This window comes from Triticum aestivum, chromosome 2A (assembly GCF_018294505.1).
Source record: "Triticum aestivum cultivar Chinese Spring chromosome 2A, IWGSC CS RefSeq v2.1, whole genome shotgun sequence".
NCBI lineage: Eukaryota > Viridiplantae > Streptophyta > Magnoliopsida > Poales > Poaceae > Triticum > Triticum aestivum.
Window position 1 is genome coordinate 268,625,579 of NC_057797.1, and position 21,526 is coordinate 268,647,104.

Consider the following 21,526-nt stretch of genomic DNA (forward strand, 5'->3'; position numbering starts at 1 on the left):
TGCAAAGGATAAAGGGGTTCAACTACCGCAGCATGTAACAGTTGAATCGGTGTTGTCCTAATGCAGTAAAAGAGAGCAGGAGCGAGAGGGTAGGATTGTATCGGAATGAACAAGGGGGTTTTGCTTGCCTGGCACTTCTGAAGATAACATTGAGTCTTCATCAGTGTCAACGATCACATCATCGGTACACGTCTATCGAGAGGGGACAAATACCGGCAAATACAGAAAAGACACGATCAATGCAATGCACAGTATGATGCATGATCATGACATGGCAAAATGAATGTGTTTTGAGCTAATGCAACTAGCAACAGATTAAATGAAGTTGGTTTGAATATAACATTCAAATTCAAACTCCACATGTGATTATTCAAATACCATTCACTTCATTTGCCCTAAACAGTAGTGATAAGTTGTTCTAACATGCATGAAAATGGTACAGATGGATTCCTTGAATTTTTCTGATAATTTTTCATATATAATTTATTTAATTTGGAGTTACGGTTAATTTTCTATGATTTATTGAAGTTTTAGGCATTTTCTGAAATTATAAATCATTTAGGATTTATTTAAATTCCAGAACAAATACTGCGTCAGCATGACGTAATAGTGACGTCAGCAGGGTCAACAGGGCGCCTCCAGTCAAACCTGACCAGTGGGGTCCACTGGTCAGTGACACTGGGGCTAATCCCGCGTTGACCCGGGCTTTGACCCACTACGGGGCCCACTGTCAGCGGCTGGTGGGGTGGCTAATGGTGGGGATTAGCGTTAAATAAGCCGCCACGTCAGCCTCGCCGGGGTTCGGCCGGCGACGACCAAACCGCGCGGCGGTGCTTCGCCGGAATGGGCTACAGGCGGCGGAAAAAACGCGCGGAGACCACCGGGGCGTAGCCCGTGCTCGTGCGCATCTAGGGGGACCCACGAGAGGGCGTGGGGTGGCCGGAGTTGAGCGCGGCATCGACCCCGGCGGCGGCCGGAGCTCGGGGGTTCGCGGGACCGGCGCTATGGTGCATGGGAGGAGGGGTTGGTGGGCGCTACGGGCTCCTGGGAGTGCTCTGAGTACGACTACGTGCTCGGTTTGGAAGGAGGCGAACCAAAACGACGACGGCGACAAGTCCGGCGCCGGTGAGGTCTCGGTCTCGACGGAACTATGGCCTAGGGCTCGCAAAAACGAGGGGAGAGGGAGGGGTTCTGCACAGAGGCTCACCGCGGAGCTGTAGGGAGGGTCAGTGGGCTCGGGGGCGCGCCGGAGTGGCCGAATTCGACGGAGAACGGCGCCGGGGCCGAAGCTTGGGGATGATGTCGATGGCGGCTGCTCGGGGCCCTTCTGGTCGCGTGAGACGTCGAGGAGGTCGAGGGAGGCACTGCGGAGCTCTGGGAGGCGTCGGGGTGGTGAGAGGGGGATGGTGGCCGCGGCGAACGGCGTCGGTGGCGACGGGCTCCGCTCGGCGCGTGCAGGGAGGGAAGCAGAGGAGGGAACGGGGTTCAGGGGAAGAGAAGGAAGGTGCAGGGGGCGAGGGGAAGTGCGTGGCGTCACCAGAGGGCTCGGGGAGGAAGCAGGAGGTGGCCAGAGCGGGGTGGAGGTGGCGCGCACGGCGGCGTCGCGGTGTCCGCGTCCTTCTGGCGAGGAGGAAGACGACAGGGGAGTAGCGGTGGCGGGCTGGGCCGTGCTGCTGGGCCAGGTGGGCTACCAGGTGAGCGCCAGGTAAGGTTTCTCTCCTCTCTTTTATTTCTATTCTGTTTTATATTTTTCTATTTCTGCAATTTGTTTTTGATTTGTTTTAAAATATCAAATCATTTTATAAAATCCTGGAAATAATTATGGGTACTTTCTGAATTATTTCAGTGACCCTTATCAATTTCCAACATTTATTCGAGCATTTAAATTATTTATAGTATTTAAATGCCCAAAGTCAAATACAATATGATTTAATTCAAAAATCCAAAAATGACCTAAGAATATAATCATCATTTTTGGCAGAGGTTTCCACCTTAACCAGAAATCATGAACTTTTCTTAGGAACCTTTTGGGTTTATTGAAAAGATTTTAATTCACCCTAGTTGAGTTGATTTAATGCTAGGGTTTGAACATCCCCATTTCAATTTTAGGCAAAATTTAAACATGATGCAAACATGAAGCTAGGCTAGAGCACTACCAGCAGCTAGGGATGTGACAACTCACCCCCACTAAACAAGAATCTCGTCTCGAGATTCAAGCGTAGGGTAAGGTGAAGGGTAAACGCAACTAGTATAATCTTCACGATCTAGGGTGCACTTCAGTTGAACGTTGATTCATTCACCATCATTGTCTTGAAGTCTTGCCTTGAGAAATCCTGTCAACATGACATGGAGGAAAGAAGGGGACTCTAGCAGGGTCGATCTTCTCGAAGATCGAACAACTCACGGAACGAGACATAGGAGCATCTCTCGGGTTGAGACACGAGCACACATCCAGAGGGGTGGAAGGAGACGGATGATGGAGGTCCACTAGGTGGACAATAATTCCACACTTAAGAAGGTGGTAAACGATTGTCGACGTAGCGAGGGGTTGAATTGCCATGATACCACTACGAAACATCCTGGAGGAGGGTGAATCGTAGATTATCCCCTTAAGTGGCAAAAAGAATTACCTTTGATATAGAGATCATTGAGACTCTCTATATCAGCCTAAGGCAAATCTCAGCAATCGATTGGCGGGGGTTGGTAGAATGGCATACTCGGACTTGGATGATGTGGATTACCTTGTTGAAAACAACGTAATGAATGAATTTTGCTTATCACCGGAAATGGAAGAGACCCATGGTAGAATGGCACATTGGCGGTGCAAGCTGGGAACAAAATGCAAATGTTGGGAATGATTCTGGTAACTGGGGAAGAACCCAACAATAAAGAGTGAATTCACTGTTGGAGTGGTTATAGCATAACCGAAGAATCTGGGGCAATCCCAGCTAGTGCCGATGATAACACGTAGCGCTTGTGCGTGCTCTCAAGAACTTGAGCAATTCCATAATCATCAAGGTTTTACCAACATCCGTGTCAAGGGTCCGGTAACACAACTTGCTGCCATGATGAATGATGATGGATGATGCAGATGCAAAGGAAGATAACATCATCTCAGATTTCACCCTAGCGAGGCCGAGGAGACAAAATCTGGGCGATCGACCGAGAGACATTTAGCACTCCGCTTCTAATGTTCTCCTTGACGTGCTAGTGTATCCCATTCATAGATATGGTTTGATAACTGGAACATCAAGTAAAAGGTCGGACTTCGGAACACAGGAATCATAAGGCATAACTAGGAAGTAAATCCTACGAAGTCCTTATGGGAAGGTGGCCAACTGCTTCAATCAAGATACCACAATAATATGTCCTTCGGCTGGGTGGTGCTGGCCACGACATCCACTTTACCGGTTATCGAGGGACCAATATTATAGTTCTTGGGAAATGTTCCAAACCATCATATCTGCCTGAGATTCAGATCTGGTTGGTGTCAGGATATTCCAGACTCATCGAGTCTAGGAAGAAAATGAAAGTTTGCAACACAAATCGACGAGATGACGTTGCGGGATTCTCGGGAGATGAACTACGATAGCAAGCTCCAAAACATGAGCTGGTTCTGCTACAAACATGTGAACATGTTGTCCAAGACAAGCATGATCACAAGGTAGTCTTATAATAAAACACTACCGAGTTCAGGAGGGGGAACCATCATTAATGACATCGAAGTCTCCACGCGTGGAAGTCCAAAGAGTTCACCTTGGACAGACTCCTTTATCTTTGAACAACTCAATCAGTGGCTTGGTGTGCTAGGATATACATATAGAATGGAGGTTGCAAATCTCCAGACCACAGAATACTTCGCACGTATGCATGACTGACTTGGGATGATTCCAGAGGAAGCAAAACTAACTTTCTCAAATTCACGGCGGCATCTATCACCAAATGCACGTGTATAAAAGGAAGTCACTCCTTTCATCAACAAATACTTCATGAGCTAGCATGAAGAAAAAGCTTTCAAAAGTTTCCAACACTAGCTTAATGTCCAACAAAATTATGGAGGAGATAAGGATGTTGTCAATGGGCTCAACAACAATTCATCTGGGTTTCCTTTTAAAAGGAATTCCATAGTTAAGTGAACAAGTGATAGCATTGGTCAGACCTAAAAGATATAATGGTGTATGCTCGAGGGATCAACCACGAATAAGACAACATTACGAGCATCGTTGGTACTGATTTGACTTGACGATGGCCCACACTCAAATCAAAGGATTGATAAGACAATAGATCCAACAACTGATCACAGGGACCAATCGATGAAGATATCATCTTTCTTCAACACACACTACACAAGAATATCCCTTTGGAACGAACTAAGTCAGGCAAGCTTTTATCTTCCAACCCTCCAAGTTGATGCATAGCTTAACCAACTAGCTCAGGGGTATCCAACACGGATTCTTGGAGAAAGGGTGGTTTACAGGATAAACCAACTTGATCACGAGCTTAACATAACAGTCAGGTGACAACCTGGTGATACTTTCGAGAAGATATTCGGAAAATCACGAACCACCGATATGTTACTAGGATCGAGAACAATCTTGCTTTTTAGGGCAAGATGATATGTTCAAATGAGTGAGGACTTGACAAGATCCTAACTCATTGGTCCAGGAGTGCACCAGAAATAGGGACTAGGTAGCACAATCAATCTTAGGGTGACGATTCAATAATCAACATGCTAAGAATGAGGTTATCGTCCATTTAACTACCCAGCAACGAGGTTGCTAGGCGTACTGGTTTCATACATCACAATTCATTTGTCGGTATTCCGGTTGCATCAACACGGAACCGAGGAATGAAAAAGGATGGCGAGAAGTATCACTATGTCAAGAATTCACAAAAGGTGGTGCAATTCTCATGAAATTCCTGTCATAAAGAAGGTAATACTTCAGGGTAGAGCAGACCAGAAGCTGGATTGTAACTTGATCTGCGGAGCACAACTTCTCTGACCCAATCCTGGATATGGAAGAGGTACTGGAGTTTGTTTCTCCTAGTCATTCTGCGATAGAATGGCTTGACGGACCACAAGAGTAATAGGCATCGATAAACGAACGCACGCATACTCTTCACTATCAATTGATAGACGAGGGTCAGAATGCAACTACGGAGAACAACTCAAAGGAACATATAATTTTCTGAGTTGTGGATGCATAGATTAGTATGTCGAACCAAGTTCAACATATTTCATCCGGATAACCCATGCAGAAAGGTAGAACTGGCAGAGTCACGATTTATGAATGGAGAACTCCTCAAGAGTACTCTAATTGTGATTTTTTTGATCCAATAAACATCTGCCATAAGCGGTTCATAGTATTTGGAAGAAGGAAATACCACGGACCTCGAGGGCTATCGCAAAGTTACTAATATCCTGAAGGAACTAGCAAACACTATCAACATGAAGTAAGTAGAGTGAATCTCGGGTTCAAAGCCCAAGGAATAGAATACCTACTACTAAGTGGCATCACGGGATGCTTTCGAGAATAAAAGCCAGAATCATCACACTGGAGATCACAAAACATTGCTAGATTACTAGGTGACTCCCTAAACACCTAGGGCCATAATAGTATCTCCAACATATATGTCAAGGTAACGGAGTACCTCAACTCACTGATTAGTGTGGTTAATCTGGCCCATGGGAACATTGAAACAGGAAGAAAGGATTTGCAATTGCATCAGACTACTTAGAAACCTGGGATGACTCGGACAGCATAACGGCTATAATTGCTCAAAAAGATTTGAGACAATCACAAAAATGGTGGCATAACCACTCAGAAGCACAATATCAAGGTTTCGAGATCAACAATTAACATACGGAAGTAGTAGGAACTGAACTGAGACTTAAATCCAACAATCTTATAAGTCTACTGATTAGTAACACGTGATCCTGATGGAAAGAAGGGATAGCCTAGTTCTTAATCCCCGCAGGAAAGATCAGATTACTCAGATCAGAAGGCATAAGGTATAAGGAGTAAAAAGAGCCTTACGTTCCATCCCACAATCACTTCCCTTATATAACTAAAGAATTTCTAGACTCAACTTCGACCAGTTTGGCTTGGTAATCCTACAGGCAGTCAAGCTCTGATACCAACGTTGTCAGGACCCCGACTCAATGCCACATCGATCTAGCATGTAACACCTCATATCACTTTGCGGCCTCACGCACGGTATTCCCACGGGTGTCGTCTTACCTTTGCCCGGGACCGTTTGCGCCTTTTGGCACACGTATATGACAGTGTCGCTAGCATCCATATGATAAGGAGCCCGGGCTGACATGGCTAGTCGTAAACCCAAAGCGGCACAGACTTACAGGGACAGGCATCCATGACCCAGCTTCGAACGTGTTGGTCATCAGCAAGTGGGTCCGGGTTGTAGCACTGGGCTAGCAGGACTCCGGTAAACCGGGCTGTAGCGGGCTAACAGGACTCCGGTACTCAAAGCGTGACATTTCCCCGAAGGGACAGACACAGGAACGAAGAAGGACACATGCCGGCCAGCCTAAGTGTTCCGGAGCAGTAGCAAGCTACCATGGCTCGGTGGAAACACTAGGAGACATTTCCCGGTAAGAGAGGCTACTAAAGATAAACAACTAGATGGTCAGATCCCACACATACCAAGCATTTCAATAGCATACACACAATATGCTCGATATGTGCAAATACAACATGGCATCACAACATGACTCTACGACTCAAGTAATTTATTCAATAGGCTCCGAGGAGCGAGATATTACAAACATGGGTCTCATGACCCAACAATCAGAGCATACAAGTCAAAGCACAAGCGGAAGCTATCATGTCTGAGTACAGACATCTATAAATGAAAAAGGATGAGAAGCCTGACTATCTATCAGATCCTGCCGAGGGCACAAGATCGTAGCTGAGGTATCAAGCTAAACGTCGAAGACCACGCGGAAATACTAGTGAGACTGAAGTCTCTCTGCAAAACATAAAATAGGCAAACGTGAGTACAAATGTACCCAGCAAGACTTACATCAGAACTAACTACATATGCATCATTTTCAACAAGGGGATGGTGGGGTTTAACTGCAGCAAGCCAGCTTTGACTCGGTGGCTATCCTAAACTATGACTGCAAGCGACTCTTTGAGGTGGCGCACACGAGTCCACATATTCACCATATCAATACACCACTATGGATTCGCTCCCGTCTCCCTACGAGAACGCCATCCATAGCACTCACGCTTATCTTGCGTATTTTAGGGTATCCACTTTCACTTGTCTATGAACTGATATAAGCAACCCAGAAGTCCTTTTCCGCGGACACGGCTATTCGAATAGATCATATTAACCCTGCAGGGGTGTACTTCTTCATACATGTTTCCACCACTTAGCGTCTGCACACGACATGTGCTCGGCAGACTTCAAGCGAAAGCCGACGTGGGTGTAGACCACGACCTACCTAAACACTCAAGTCTCTAGTCCAGGTTTATCGCCTATTCGGGTTCCATCCATGAGGAGATCCGGCCGGAGTTTCGCTCACAGCCCCAAACGATGTGAACAGGGTTCCCGAGATACCTAACGGGCATCCGGTACACCGTGCCACGTACCTACCGCATCACAGCCCACCCCTACGGTCAGCGCTGTCCACGGCCTCCAGTAAGCTACAAACACCAGAAACTACTTGCAACTCCTGGACAGAGGACAAGGGTGAATAAGAAGTCGAGCGGGGTCATATTTCAGGGCCCAATGTATGGTAGTAGCTGAATCATGGATCACAAACACAGAACTCAGTTCCTGAGGACGGCTACAATGAGACAACCCACCATGTACTCCTACATGGCCTCTCACCGCTACCTTTACCAAATCGTGTTCACACACTTAGCTCACACACAGTAGGACATGTTCACACGCCTCTGATTCATCCCCGATGAATCAGACCTGACTCAACTCTAAGCAGTAGCAGGCATGACAAACAAGCATGAATGAGTAGGCACAACAGGGCTCAAACAACTCCTACTCATGCTAGTGGGTTTCATCTATTTACTGTGGCAATGACAGGTCATGCAAAGGATAAAGGGGTTCAACTACCGCAGCATGTAACAGTTGAATCGGTGTTGTCCTAATGCAGTAAAAGAGAGCAGGAGCGAGAGGGTAGGATTGTATCGGAATGAACAAGGGGGTTTTGCTTGCCTGGCACTTCTGAAGATAACATTGAGTCTTCATCAGTGTCAACGATCACATCATCGGTACACGTCTATCGAGAGGGGACAAATACCGGCAAATACAGAAAAGACACGATCAATGCAATGCACAGTATGATGCATGATCATGACATGGCAAAATGAATGTGTTTTGAGCTAATGCAACTAGCAACAGATTAAATGAAGTTGGTTTGAATATAACATTCAAATTCAAACTCCACATGTGATTATTCAAATGCCATTCACTTCATTTGCCCTAAACAGTAGTGATAAGTTGTTCTAACATGCATGAAAATGGTACAGATGGATTCCTTGAATTTTTCTGATAATTTTTCATATATAATTTATTTAATTTGGAGTTACGGTTAATTTTCTATGATTTATTGAAGTTTTAGGCATTTTCTGAAATTATAAATCATTTAGGATTTATTTAAATTCCAGAACAAATACTGCGTCAGCATGACGTAATAGTGACGTCAGCAGGGTCAACAGGGCGCCTCCAGTCAAACCTGACCAGTGGGGTCCACTGGTCAGTGACACTGGGGCTAATCCCGCGTTGACCCGGGCTTTGACCCACTACGGGGCCCACTGTCAGCGGCTGGTGGGGTGGCTAATGGTGGGGATTAGCGTTAAATAAGCCGCCACGTCAGCCTCGCCGGGGTTCGGCCGGCGACGACCAAACCGCGCGGCGGTGCTTCGCCGGAATGGGCTACAGGCGGCGGAAAAAACGCGCGGAGACCACCGGGGCGTAGCCCGTGCTCGTGCGCATCTAGGGGGACCCACGAGAGGGCGTGGGGTGGCCGGAGTTGAGCGCGGCATCGACCCCGGCGGCGGCCGGAGCTCGGGGGTTCGCGGGACCGGCGCTATGGTGCATGGGAGGAGGGGTTGGTGGGCGCTACGGGCTCCTGGGAGTGCTCTGAGTACGACTACGTGCTCGGTTTGGAAGGAGGCGAACCAAAACGACGACGGCGACAAGTCCGGCGCCGGTGAGGTCTCGGTCTCGACGGAACTATGGCCTAGGGCTCGCAAAAACGAGGGGAGAGGGAGGGGTTCTGCACAGAGGCTCACCGCGGAGCTGTAGGGAGGGTCAGTGGGCTCGGGGGCGCGCCGGAGTGGCCGAATTCGACGGAGAACGGCGCCGGGGCCGAAGCTTGGGGATGATGTCGATGGCGGCTGCTCGGGGCCCTTCTGGTCGCGTGAGACGTCGAGGAGGTCGAGGGAGGCACTGCGGAGCTCTGGGAGGCGTCGGGGTGGTGAGAGGGGGATGGTGGCCGCGGCGAACGGCGTCGGTGGCGACGGGCTCCGCTCGGCGCGTGCAGGGAGGGAAGCAGAGGAGGGAACGGGGTTCAGGGGAAGAGAAGGAAGGTGCAGGGGGCGAGGGGAAGTGCGTGGCGTCACCAGAGGGCTCGGGGAGGAAGCAGGAGGTGGCCAGAGCGGGGTGGAGGTGGCGCGCACGGCGGCGTCGCGGTGTCCGCGTCCTTCTGGCGAGGAGGAAGACGACAGGGGAGTAGCGGTGGCGGGCTGGGCCGTGCTGCTGGGCCAGGTGGGCTACCAGGTGAGCGCCAGGTAAGGTTTCTCTCCTCTCTTTTATTTCTATTCTGTTTTATATTTTTCTATTTCTGCAATTTGTTTTTGATTTGTTTTAAAATATCAAATCATTTTATAAAATCCTGGAAATAATTATGGGTACTTTCTGAATTATTTCAGTGACCCTTATCAATTTCCAACATTTATTTGAGCATTTAAATTATTTATAGTATTTAAATGCCCAAAGTCAAATACAATATGATTTAATTCAAAAATCCAAAAATGACCTAAGAATATAATCATCATTTTTGGCAGAGGTTTCCACCTTAACCAGAAATCATGAACTTTTCTTAGGAACCTTTTGGGTTTATTGAAAAGATTTTAATTCACCCTAGTTGAGTTGATTTAATGCTAGGGTTTGAACATCCCCATTTCAATTTTAGGCAAAATTTAAACATGATGCAAACATGAAGCTAGGCTAGAGCACTACCAGCAGCTAGGGATGTGACATTCTCCCATCTAGGGAGGAGGTCAAGGAAGAAGAGAAGAAGGGGTGCTCTCTCCCCCTTGCTCCCGGTGGCACCGGAGTGCCACCGGGGGCCATCTTCATCACCACAATCTTCACCAACAACTTCACCGCCATCATCACCAACACTTCCCCCTCTATGCAGCAGTGCAACCTATATTTTACCCGCTGTAATCTCTACTTAAACATGGTGCTCAACGCTATATATTATTTCCCAATGCTGTATGGCTATCCTATGATGTTTGAGTAGATCTGTTTTATCCTATGGGTTATTTGATGATCGTGATTGGTTTTGAGTTGCATGTTTTATTATTGGTGTTGTCCTATGGCGCTCTCCGTGTCGCGCAAGCGTGAGGGATTCTCGCTGTAGGGTTTGCAATATGTTCATGATTTGCTTATGGTGGGTGGCGTGAGTGATAGAAGCACAGACCCGAGTAAGTAGGTTGTTTATGTATTGGACAAAGAGGACTTGATGCTTTAATGCTATGGTCGGGTATTACCTTAATGGTCTTTAGTAGTTGCGGATGCTTGCTAGAGTTCCAATCATAAGTGCATATGATCCAAGTAGAGAAAGTATGTTAGCTTATGCCTCCCCCTCATATAAAATTGCAATAATGACTATCGGTCTAGTTATCGATTGCCTAGGGACAAATAACTTTCTCGTAACAAAAAGCTCTTTACTAAAACTAATTTAGTTGTGTCTTTATCTAAACAGCCCCTACTTTTTATTTACATAATCTTTATTATCTTGCAAACCTATCCAACAACACCTACAAAGTACTTCTAGTTTCATACTTGTTTTAGGTAAAGCGAACGTCAAGCGTGCGTAGAGTTGTATCGGTGGTTGATAGAACATGAGGGAATATTTGTTTTGCCTTTAGCTCCTCGTTGGGTTCGACACTCTTACATATCAAAAACTGTTGTGATCCCCTATACTTGTGGGTTATCATGCATTACTAAAATAAACAAGGCATGAACATGCTTAATACATCAACTCTGCAAAACATAACCATTGCAAGTGGTATTGCTAAGATATAACTGGTCAGATCATACCTGTTAAGTCCTGGGGATAGTTGCTGGGGCACTTCAGCTAGGCTAGAGCCTGCACCATGTCGGCGGGGGCAGAGGCAAGGTGCTCCTCAGGGTCAACACACACAACGGCCAAGGTTGTCAGAATCACGATTTGGAATCGGATCGGAGCTTCGATGGTAGGATCTTAAATCATAGAATCTTCACTATCAAGATCATAGAAACATAGATTCTAAGAACTAAAATCGTAGAGTCGGAGGGGTTACTTTGGATTCTAAAGTCTAAGAATCATATAACAGAATTGCGATTCTGACAACCTTGACAGCGGCCATCGCGCCAGGGACCGCCATCAGCTCCTCAACCTCCACGTGATATGTGGTTAGGCTTGCGTGACGATGCTTTGGAGGTAGGGGCGGTGGAGATTTGGAGCCATTTAATTAATGAGGTTGATACCATGATAGAGATCAATGGGTTACCTGAGTGGATCCGCGCAAAACATAAACATGGTTGAAGTTGTGGTTGCGTAGACAGCGGTCTGAGCTGCCGGTAGGGGGAGGCGGGGGGGGGGGGAGTTACTGATGAAATTGGATGGGTGGGAATGTGGTAGGAGGAATAAAGTCGGAAATCGCGCGCCTAATGAAAATTTCGCTGCAAAACATGAAACTTCGGCGGGGGAAAAGCACAGCACAGACGAAGTGCATAAAATACTTGTGTGCGAGAAAAGAGAAAATTGGCAGATCCCGTCTCCAAAAAATGTACACGTGTAGTTGATTTTTTTGGTCAATGGTACGTCCGGTTTATTAGGAAACATCGCACAGGTAACTGACTTATGGGTCATGAACGCAAAAAAAACAGACACCGATACGCCATTGAAACTATGTGCTTTGTGATCTTCTAATAATTCTTATATGTATCCGCAGCTCCAACCGCACCTCATTTCCAAAATCTCTTTCATTGTATCAGGATTATTCAATATACATGAACGAGGCAAGGTGACACCCTATGAGCAATCAAGTGTCAACCTGCCTCGCTCACATAGCCAGATTTGATCATGTGTAACAAGAGAGAAGCTTGGTGCCATCCATTGGCGCGGCAATTTAAGCTGGTGTGCGGCGAACTCGCGCGGCAAGGTGGTACTAAAAACCACCTGCGGGCAGCTCTAGTCTCCTCTGGTGGCTGTGGGGGGACGTTTCGGTAGTATTTGGGCCCGGGGTGCAGCTATAAAACTTTAGTTAACACATATTAATCAATGCTCAAAGCCCTCAAAGGATGCGCTTACCGATGTTGTACATTAATAAGAGATAGTACAAACTTAAAGTACTACTGTTAATTTGCTCTAAGACTATGGGTGACACACACACTAACTACTTCTGACATGCTACCTTCGGGGAATGCTAGCCAGACGCCAGCGTTCTCCTTCCCGGCCTTGTAGGCGGCAGCCCAACGTGCTTCGATCTCCCCCAAGCTCTCCTCAGCACGGCGTGCGACCTCTTCTTTCTTGCGGCAGCAAGACTCTTTTTTCTTGACTGCTTTCTGCCTTTTCCTCTCCTTCTGTGCCGCTTTGGCCGCCTCTGGGTCCACCGCCCATTCATCCATGGCAGCCTCAAAGTCGCCTGTTGCGATGAATTCGGCGCGGCGAGATGCCATCGCTTCCTTATCATTTGTGCGGGCGCGGGAGGCGAGGAACACAGCGCGGCGGGATGCCATCGCTTCCTTACCAGTTACTGTGTGCCACGGTGCCATGAACGATGCTTGGAGGGAGCTGTAGGACAGAGGGGCCGGGCAGCTGTATAATGCGGTGGTTTTTAAGAGCTCAACAACAAATGACAAAGGAAATTTGGCTTCCCTTACAATTTTGCTCGTTCATTATCGCACACGGTTCATATCCGTCGCCTCCAGAAACAGTTTGCGTTAAGCCCATTGTGTGTTGCGTTATGATTGGCCGAAACCCTAGCCACGCGGATAGCGTGTGTGCACCTTAGGATGCAGAGCAATCGAATGGCAATCCTCGTCCCTCACATCACACCCGTGTAGCTATAGCTGGATTGGATTTATATGCGGTAAATGCCTAGAAAATGCACATAATCCCCTAAATATAGTAAATGAGCCCGAAAAAATGCCAAATTTGAACACGGTGATTTGCGGGGTGTATGTTCCTCATAGAAAAAACTCCAGGGCGAACAAAGAAAATTTGGATTCCCCTTCAATCTTGGTGATTCCCCCCTCGAAAGCATGGAACTTCCTCGGTGATGGTTCGATTTATGAAGGGCGTGCATGACGACATAAGCCAAACCTTATCTAATTTTTACCAGGGCATGGTGAGGCCATACCATGGCACCATGCCAGGCGTCATGTTTTTCAAGCATTTATTTCATTTTTTCTACAGTTGAAAACCCAATAAATAAACATTTGTGGTTGACTATTGGCACACATTTCGTCGACATACCTGTACATTCGTTGTAAAAGGCAAGAGAATTTACTAAATGCCACATGCATGGTTTTCCAGGCCATTCTTGTGCACCCTTTCATGCACTGATTGTTTGAACTTGAATTATGTGCAGTAATGCCTAGAAAATGCACATAATCCCCTAAATATGGTATATAAACCTGGAAAACAGCCAAATTTGATAAGGTGATTTGCAGGGTGTATGTTCATCATGGAAAAACTCATGGACAAATGACAAAAGAAATTTGGATCCCCTTCAATCTCGGTGATTTCCCAGTCGAAACCATGAAACTTTGTTGGTGATGGTTTGATTTATGAAAGCCGCGCATGATGACATAAGGCAAACAATCTCAAAAAAATTCAAGGGCGCAGTGAGGCCATACCAAGGCACCATGCCAGGCCTCATGTTTTCCAAGCATGTATTTCATTTTTGTATAGTTGTTAACCCAGTAAACGATGCGTTTATGGTTGACTATTGCCACACATTTCCTTGAAATATCTTCCCACTCCTTGTAAAAGACATGAGAATGTACTAAATAGCACGAGCATGGTTTTCTAGACCATTCTTGTGCACCTTTTCATGCACCGATTGTTAGAATTTGAATTATGTACATTAATGGCTAGAAAATGCAAATAATCCCCTAAATATGGTAAACGAGCCTGAAAAAATGTCAAATTTGAACATGTTGCATTTGAGGCGGTATCTTGATTGTTGGAAAAAAACTGAATGACAAACTAGGACGGAAATTTGGATTCCCCTTCAATCTTGGTGATTTCCCTATCAAAAGCATGGAACTTCCTTGGTGATGGTTCGATTTATGAAGGGCGTGGATGACGACATAAATCAAACCTTATCAACTTTTTACCGGGGCACGGTGAGGCCATACCATGGCACCATGCCAGGTGTCATGTTTTTCAGGCACGCATTTCATTTTTCTATAGTTGATAACCCAATAAATGACGCATTTATGGTTGACTATTGCCACACATTCCCTTGAAATCTCTTCCCATTCCTTGTCAAAGGCTTGATAATTTCCTAAATACCACGAGTATAGTTTTCCCAGACCGTTCTTGTGCACCTTTTAATGCACCGATTATTCGAATTTCAGTTATGTGGATTAATGCCTAGAAAAGGCACATAATCCCCAAATATGGTAAATGAGCCCAGAAAAATGCCAAATTTGAACACGTCATATTCAAGGTAGTATGTTGATTGTAGAGAAAACTGAATGACAAGTTAGGAAGGAAATTTGGATTCCCGTCCCCTTCAATCTTGTTGATTTCCCCCTCGAGACCATGAAATTTCCTCGGTGATGGTTCGGTTTATGAATGGCGTGCATGACGACATAAGGCAAACATTCTCAAATTTTTACCAGGGCATGGTGAGGCCATACATGGCACCACACTAGGCGTCATGTTTTCCAAGCATGTATTCCATTTTTGTATAGATGTTAACCCAGTAAATGACGCGTTTATGGTTGACTATTGTGACACATTTCCTTGAAATATCTTCACATTCCTTGTAAAAGGCATGAGAATTTACTAAATAGCACGATCATGGTTTTCCAGACCATTCTTGTGCAACTTTTTAAGCACCAATTGTTTGAATTTGAATTATGTGCATTAATGCCTAGAAAATGCACATAATCCCCTAAATATTGAAAATGCACCTGGAAAACTGCCAAATTTGAACACGGTGATTTGCAGGATTTATGTTCATCTTAGAAAAAAACTCATCGATAAAGGAAAAAGGAAGTTTGGATTCCCCTTCAATCTCGTTGATTTACTATCGCACATGATTCATCTTCGTCGCCACTGCGAACCGTGTATGTTCACCCACACATGCAAAAGGAAAAAGAAACCCCTCGCCCACTTTGTCCCCACCCACTCGCCGCAGACTCCACCGCAACTCTGCACCTCATTGACTTCTATCGCAGGGGCCACCCTAAGCTCGACGGCTATTGTCAGCGGGTGGAGGTCGCACTCCAAACGGCACGGGATATCACCCCTACCACTTTGCGCCGACTATTTGCACCGACATTTCTAGACCCTGGTCGATTGGGGTTTTCTACAGGGTTGGGCCGGGGTTTTTTTCTCATGGAGAATGTAATCAACTTAGCGAAATATTCACGCATCTCTTATTGCAGTACGTCCATCGCTGTTAATCAACTGGCAGAAATTGGCGAGAATTCATTCTAGCTGATTCGTGGGTGTTCATTCATGTGTCCACAGCGCGAGCACAAATCGTGAAATTGTGGTCGCGGCCAGTCGGAAATGAAGTTCTATCTCACCATTCCGGATGACTTGAGGGAGCGGTCGGTATGTTCAATCTCAACCTACCACGGTCGGCATGGCCTAAATTTGTGAATATATAGTGTATGTTGCTACATTTTTACAAAAGGTACGGTGCCACGTGCACAATAGATGTCGAAGCCGATTCCCCCTATATTGGGTAAATATATGATGTATTGTTCATTCAGATACTCTCATATTTGCATCAAATCTTTGTTACACTATCTATTTTTTACATTGATTTCATCTATATATTGATCTGTTCTATCAGTTACTCCCACATTTGCATCTTGATCTGTGATGACCCACAAGTATAGGGGATCAATTGTAGCTCTTTTCGATAAGTAAGAGTGTCAAACCCAAGGAGGAGCAGAAGGAAATGACAAGTAGTTTTTAGTAAGGTAATGTCTGCAAGTGCTGAAATTGTAAGTAGCAGAGTAGTTTGATAGCAAGATAATTTGTAACGAGCAAATAACAATAGTAGTAACAAAATTGTAGCAAGGGAGCCCAATCTTTTTGAGGCAAAGGACAGGCCAAAATGGTCTCTTATGATAAGAAAAGCATTCTTGAGGGTACACGGGAATTTCATCTAGTCACTTTCATCATGTTGGTTTTATTCGTGTTTGGTACTCTGACAATTTGATATGTGGGTAGACCAGTGCTTAGGTGCTATTCTTACTTGAACAAACCTCCTAATTATGATTAACCCTCCCGCAAGCATCCGCAACTATGAGAAAAGTATTAAGAATAAATTCTAACCATAGCATTAAACTTTTGGATCCAATCGGTCCCTTACGGAGTAGCGCATAAACTGGGGTTTAAGCTTCTGCCGCTCTCGCAACCCATCATCTAATTGCTACTCCACAATGCATTCCCTTAGGCCCAACATGGCGAAATGTCATGTAGTCGACGTTCACATGACACCACTAAGGGAATCACAACATACATACTATCAAAATATCAAACACATATCAAATTCACATGATTACCTGCAACATGATTTCTCCCGTGACCTCAAGAACAAAGGTAACTACTCACAAATGATAAACATTCTCATGATCAGAGGGGTATCAAATAGCATATTGGATATGAACATATAATCTTCCACCAAATAAACCATATAGTAATGAACTACAAGATGTAACCAACACTACTAGTCACCCACAAGCACCAATCTACAGTACCAGTAACAAGATTGAACACAAGAGATGAACTAGGGTTTGACAGGAGATGGTGCTGTTGAAGTTGTTGATGGAGATTTCCCTCCCCAAGATGGGAGAGTTGTTGGTGATGATGATGACGATGATTTCCCCCTCTGGGAGGGAAGTTCCCCCGGCGGAATCGCTCCGCTAGAGGGCAAAAGTGCTCCTGCCCAAGTTCCACCTCAAGACAGCAGTGATCCGTCCCGAAAGTCCTCTCCTTATTATTTTCTAGGTCAAAATGACTTATATACCAGAAGATGGGCACCGGAGGTGGGCTGAGGAGGGCACAACACACGAGGGCGCGCTTGGGCTCCCTGGCATGCCCAGGTGGGTTGTGCCCACCCGGTGGGCCCCCTCTGATAGTTATTTGCTCCAATAATTCTTAAATATTACATAAAAAATATCTATAAAGTTTCAAGTTGTTTGGAGTTGTGCAGCATAGGTAGCCTGACGTAGCTTTTCCAGGTCCAGATTTCCAGCTACCAGAATTCTCCCTCTTGGTGTGTACCTTGCAAATTCTGAGAGAAAAGGCATTAGAATTACTCCGAAAAGCATTATTATGGATAAAAACACTATAAATAATAGTAAGAAAACATGATGCAAAATGGACGTATCAACTCCCCCAAGCTTAGACCTCGCTTGTCCTTAAGCGAAAACCGAAATCGAAAAACATGTCCACATGCGTTGAGAGAGAGGTGTCGATAAAAACAAAATACGGACATAGAAGCATCATGTTGATTATTATAACAACAACAAAATTAAACATAGGACTTTTATCATAGAACTTTTATCATATACTTCTCATCAATAAGTAATCGTTCATCACACAATCGAAGTATAAAGCAAAAACTCTATTAGAAACCAACAAACTATGTTCTCAGTCAACTTCGCAACTACAATTCATAATATTTTTAGGTAGCGTCACATGTCGGAGCCTTTAGGAATTCCATATACTCAACCATCATATAGTCATCTATGATCGCTAGCACTCACCGTGCACACATGAGAAAAATGTTTCAACCGGACACATAGAAAGATAGGGGCTTATGGTTTCGCCTGCCAACATACTTACCTCAAGGGTGATGTCAACAATAATAACTCATGCCACCCATATTCAACTGGACATATGTGCCTAAATCTTTCCTAACCACATGATACTTGCCAAAGGAGAAAAATAAAAGGAATAGAGAGAAAACTTTGACTCTTGCATAAAAGTAAATACATAAAAGTGAAAGGTAAGCCCTTCGCAGAGGGAAGCAGAGGTTGCCATGCGCTTATTTCTTTGTATGCTCAATCCCTTAGTGCAAAAGAACATCACGTTGCATTGCCCCTTATGATAGCGACCTTAATTATGCAGTGTTTCGCTTTTATTCTTCACCATCACAAGTTCATGCAACGCTCAATTTTCTCTTACACTAAATGATCTCACACTTTTAGAAGAAATTTTTATTGCCTTTTTGCACCGATGACAACTTACATGAAGGATCTTACTCAATCCCCAGGTAGGTATGGTGGATGATAACCCACAAGTATAAGGGATGGCAACAGTTTTCGATAAGTAAGAGTGTCGAACCCAACGAGGAGCTAAAGGTAGAACAAATATTCCCTCAAGTTCTATCGACCACCGATACAACTCTACGCACACTTGATGTTCGCTTTACCTAGAACAAGTATGAAACTAGAAGTACTTTGTAGGTGTTGTTGGATAGGTTTGCAAGATAATAAAGAGCACGAAAATAAAACTAGGGGCTGTTAAGGTAAAGAAGCAACTAAAGTAAATATAGTGAGTCTGGAAAAGTGGTGGTAGGAGTTGCGAAATTGTCCCTTAAGCAATTGACTACTTTACTAGACCGATAGCAAGTATTATGTGGGAGAGGCCACTGCTAGCATGTCATCCCTTACTTGGAATTATATGCACTTATGATTGGAACTATTAGCAAGCATCCACAACTACTAATGTTCATTAAGGTAAAACCCAACCATAGCATTAAGATATATTGGTCCCCCTTCAAACCCGTATGCATCAATTTCTATGCTAGGTTGAAGCTTCTGTCACTCTTGCCCTCCAATACATAGTCCTATCAACATACAACTAACCCTATGGTGTGATCCATGCGCACGCTCATATGATGGGCACCAAAGGAAAGCAACATAACAAAAAGCAAATTAAATCAATCATAGCAATTCATCAACCACCGATAGGACAACGAAAATCTACTCAGACATGATAGGATGGCAACACATCAATGGATAATAATATGAAGCATAAAGCACCATGTTCAAGTAGAGGGTACAACGGGTTGCAGGAGAGTGGACCTTTGTAGATAGAGGGGGGAAGGTGATGGAGATGTTGGTGAAGATGGCGGAGGTGTTGGTGTAGATCACGGTGATGATGATGGCCCCTAGTGGCACTCCGGTGCCACCGGAAGCGAGGGGGAGAGAGCCCCCCTCCTTCTTCTTCTTCCTTGACCTCCTCCCTAGATGGGAGAAGGGTTTCCCCTCTGGTCCATGGCTTCCATGGCACGAGAGGGGCGAGAGCCCCTCCGAGATTGGATCTGTCTCTCTGTCTCTCTCTGTTTCTGCGTTCTCAGATTCTTCCCTTTCACCGTTTCTTATATTCCCGAAGATCCTTAACTCCGATTGGGCTGAAATTTTAACATGATCTCTATCCGGATATTAGCTTTCTTGCGGCGAAAGAAGGGCACCCACTGCCTTACGGGGTGGCCACGAGGGTCAGGGGCGCGCCTGACACCCTGGGGCGCACCCCCCTACCTCGTGGGCCCCTCGAGCATCGTCTCGCGTGGATTCTTCTTCCCAAAAATCATATATATTCCAAAAAAAATCTCCGTCAGTTTTTATTCCGTTTGGACTCTGTTTGATATGGATATTCTGCGAAACAAAAAACATGCAACAAACAAGAACTGGCACTGGGCACTGGATCAATATGTTAGTCCCAAAAATAGTATAGAAAGTTGCCAAAAGTATATGAAAGTTGAATAATATTGGCATGGAACAATCAAAAATTATAGATACGACGGAGATGTATCAGTGGACTCTTGAAAATGAGATTTGGGTTTAAGGGTTTTTGGATGCACAAATAGTATCTCTACTTAGTGCGGAATTTTTGGCTAGCAAAGATAGGGGGCAAGCACCACTTGTTAAATGATCCATGACAATATGACTTCTATGTGAATATGAACAATCATAAATCATTATGCTGTCTTCCTTGTCCAACGTCAACAATTTTAGCACATAATATTTTGATGAGGGCTCACAATCACAAAATATTTCTAGGATAGTATATTTATAGGTGAATCTTCTCTTCGCTTATTATTTATTTCATGAGTTGCATCATTGACTAATGTTATGTTTGTCAATCTCTAATTAAATTTTCTACTTATACTTTTCCTTATGTGGTGCCATCACCTACCATAGGATTAGTCTATGATCTTATTGGTATATTTCCTTTCTTTTTATTTATCACCTTTCTCTTTTTCCTTTCTTATTTGTTTTCTTTATTTACAACATGAGACTAAAGAAAGTAAAAACTCAAACTGAACTTTATTATATAACTTGCACGCAGTTACAAGGATAGATCACTAAGAAAACTCTCAAAGAAGGAAGGTTCGAACTAAACTTGTATTCATCTAAAGGAAAAGATCTAACTAAAATAAGTAAAAGAAAAAAGATAGTGGGATGCTACGATACCGCGGCACCTCCCCCAAGCTTGGCGAAAGCCAAGGGCAGTGCCCATACCCGATACTCAGTTCTCTTTTTGTTGTGAAGAATTTGGTGGTAGTGATGACAATTGTTCCTTCAACTTTTTCATGTTGTAGTTGAGGAGAGAAATTTCCTCCTTTAAATCATCAACCTCCAACTCCAGCTTCAAGATCTTGTCACATAGATCTCCTTTGCTTTTTTCTGGCAAAAACGAGAAGGAATAGATCGGTTAGCTCTCTTAGGGAGACTGGACTTCTTGAACTCTATGTGCATATCCCCAGGTTGAGGTAGAGGAACATCCTCCTCCTCCGAGCTTGAATCATCGACCCTCGTCAAGTGAGTACCCTCCTCGTTATCCATAGTTCGACCATAAGGAGATAGGTCACCATAGGTCTTTGGGTCAGCAATGAGATGTGAGACATAACTATCCCCGTCGGAGTCTTGGATCGACATATTTTCAAAAATGAGTAGGAAATAGCAAGAAAAGAGAACAAAGGATTTCTTCGTGATATGGTGATCGACAGGTTCGGGAAGTATGTATAGATTTTTTATCTTGGAGGACAAGCAAACT